This window comes from Oxyura jamaicensis, chromosome 15, assembly GCF_011077185.1.
Source record: "Oxyura jamaicensis isolate SHBP4307 breed ruddy duck chromosome 15, BPBGC_Ojam_1.0, whole genome shotgun sequence".
Classification (NCBI taxonomy): Eukaryota; Metazoa; Chordata; class Aves; order Anseriformes; family Anatidae; genus Oxyura; species Oxyura jamaicensis.
Window position 1 is genome coordinate 14,049,852 of NC_048907.1, and position 3,472 is coordinate 14,053,323.

Consider the following 3,472-nt stretch of genomic DNA (forward strand, 5'->3'; position numbering starts at 1 on the left):
AAAAAAAAAAAAAAAAAAAAAAAAAAAAAAAAAAACTGCTGCAGATGTATTTTGGAAATCTCTTTGGAAATCAAAACAAATTGATAATATAACTTTACTAGGTGTTGAGTGTTCTCGTATGGTATTGTGTTAAGCTTTGTCCAGTGTTCAAAATTCTTTTTTTGCTATGACCTACATGGCTGTAGTAATCCATGTAATATGAGGGTGGAACTTTACTTTTCTAAATTTAAATATTTTCTTTTAAAAAGTACATTCAGGAAACGGGCAGTGAAAAAGGACTTTGCCACCCAAGATTTTTCTTAACTGTGTCTTCCTGCTTTCCTTCTTGTAACAGTTATATAGTACTTGGTGCACTGAAGTCTTGGCTGTCATTAAGGATTTATTCAGTGATACAGAGAAACATAATACACTTTATCATTATTGACTGAAGTAGCCAAAGGATAGAGGGGAGAGAAGCTGTCACTCATACCATGATGATAACTTATCCTACAGCTAAGCCTTTGGACTGCCAGTTGCTCCTCACAGAGATGACCAGTTACTGCCTCAGTAGACACCCAGGAAACACCACAGAACAGGTTGGGAAAGGCACTTTACATAAAACATCACCTAGCATTACCCTTTCCTCACAAAGAGGTGCCACCCATAGTAAAACATTACATAAGTATGAATTCCGCACTGCCACGGGTGCCAGAATCAGAGCAGGCCTTAGTGATGGTAACAAATTTAAATACAGGTCTTCGGGAGGGACCCCAGCCTCTAATAACCTGGGGTCGAGGGTATGCTTGTGTCTCCACAGGTCACAGACCAAGATGGGTACCAGCACGGGGGTAAGGCCATGGTTGGCCTCCTCACAGTCACCGCTGTCATCAGTTATTGCCAGCCCTGGGTCTCCATCCAACCATGCCACAACATCGGGGTCACCCTCACCAACATGACAGGACAAGAAGCGATGTGCCTGTCCCTGGCTTAGTGCTAACGACCCTTTTACGACACGTCTGGTGGGGATCCTGGCAGATAACAAAGACTGGACTGTCTACTTGCTGCGAGCGCCCCTAGAGCCACAGGAATTAGATATCCTGGGAAGTGTAACAGCCACATCATGTGTAAGGTTCAATTACATGGGAAAAAAACAAACCATGAAACAAATTGTCAATGTCACACTCACTCCTTATTGCAATGCATCTCTTTGGTGTAATTATACAAAACCATAATAGCATCGTTCCTTGTGCCAGGAGCAGCTCTGCTCGGCTGTGGGATCGACTGTGGAACGGACACCCCTAGGTGCACCCCGAGCATTTTCCTCGGAGGGGTCTCCACTCTCAGCCACTCACCACAGGAGTAGACATGGACCTCGTGAAGCCGCGGTCAAATTATCTTAAGTGATATTTTCTTGTGGTATGAATGAAAAGTGAAAGAGCCCTCTTTGTGTGAGTGTGTGATTGTGCTGTGTGAGTGAGAAGTAGCATCGCGGCGAAGCACCATCCCTAGTGCTTAGTGACTTGTTGATTGATGTAGATTCTAGTAGGCACGCTACTTTACAGTCATAATTTGTATATGATTTTCACCACGTTGCTTATTGTAATGTTTGCAGGGCTTGATAGAAAAATATATAGAAAGCATTTGTTTGATTGTAAATAAAAAGGGGGAATTGTGGGAAAGGAATTCACAGGTGGCTTTGCCCTGCTTCCCACGTCCTTGTATTAGAGATAATGAGGAAACAAGCTAGAGACAAGTGCATGGAGAAGCTAGACCAATTATAAGTTGTTATCGGCGCATGCTGTAGTTAGTTGCCTATATATACTCTGTGAGAACCTGCAATAAAGGAGGACGATTATACTCGCATCAAGGTTGCATCGTTACTCCGGTCCGTTTCCCTTTCCGACAACAGCAAGGTCCCAGTCAAAATGTGCCATTACACACCTGCCCTGTGCAAACATAAGGATGGACACGGGTTTCTGTGGGATTTGAGGTCAAGCATTATATTGTCTTTGCTTAAAGCTGAAACCTGGCTTGCTGTGATTCAGGAAACAAACTTTTCTCCAATTAAAAGAAAGTTACCAGTTGTTAATATTTATAAGCCAATCAGAATAAAATTCCTCCCCTAATATTATGGTAAAAATGATGCATTTTAGTAGTGGCTTTAAACATATTTAAATACTGAAAATTGAGCAACGAAGAAACAAAATACTGCTAAGGGGAAAAGTGCAAGCTGGGTTTTTGGAAAGGTCTCTCCCTCCTTCTGATGGAGACAAATACTTTTCCATGGTGGCTCCTCCTCACCTAAGGTTGCTTTGATGAACTATGCTTTTGATGAGGCCTGGACAACTCCACTGACCATAACGGAAATCTGAACAAATAGTTTTCTGTATTTATGAGACACTCGCATGAAGGTGAGATTAATCTTGCCAACCATAAAGTAGTTTAGAGGAAATTGGTTCCTGACTATTTGTCTTTGTGCAGAAATTCCCCTGCTGAGGCTTCATTTCTCTTCCATGGGTCCACGAGTGCCTCCATTTATGTCTCTACAAGCAGGGTAAGTGCTTGTTGGCACTCTCTCTCTCCAGCTGTGCTGCTGTGTGTGTCCATCGCCGGCACCATCTGTGATCTAACATTGCTTGCTTTTGCCAGACTGGCTCAGGCATATCCCCTCTTCCCTTCTTTGCCTCCAAAGTTCATATTCAGGAATTTTGCCTTGCCTGAGATTGGTCAGGATTACTTGAAACATTCCCATTTTCTCCTGAGCTGCTCGTTGACTCTACAGATGCCAGCTGAACATCACCACATCTCCGTTACATGGCTTTTAATGTACTGGTTCAATTAACAGTCTGGAACTGGAGAATTTTAAACAAGACACAGAAATAGGAGCCATCCACAGGAATTAATGACTGCTGCTCAAGAGCTACAGACCTGATTGATGGTCCATTTTTCCTGTTTAAAAATTGGATTTAACTTTACAGCTGTTATCAGCACAAGGAAGGAATGTAGTGACAACACAACTGAGTCCCTTAGACTGATCCTTCCATTTAAAGCCTGCTGAAGTTGGGATCCTGTATGCTGAATTTGTTTAAATGGGAGGAAAGCAGCTGGTCTCAGCCCGGGCTGCTCAGTACTGCTGCTCACTTGGCTGCAGAGTGATCACAGCCGAGGACCAGAGGATTTATTCAAGTCCAGTGAATCACTTGCTGCACGATATGTTCCATTCCACTCAATAGTTCAGCCCCCCAGCCTGCTCTGTTGTCCCCTGACGTGACATTTGGAGCAATGTCACATTGCACTGGCAAAACGCTAGCAAGTGCTACAACAATATTAGCAGGCTGGAGCTGTTGCAATGACCTGAAGAGGCATGTGCAGATATCAGTCATTAGGAGATCCCAGCCTCACAGAACAGTCTAAAAGGCACCATTCTTTTAAGGAGCGAAGGAGTGAAGAAAATAAAAGAAAAAAGGAAAGGAAAGGAAAGGAAAGGAAAGGA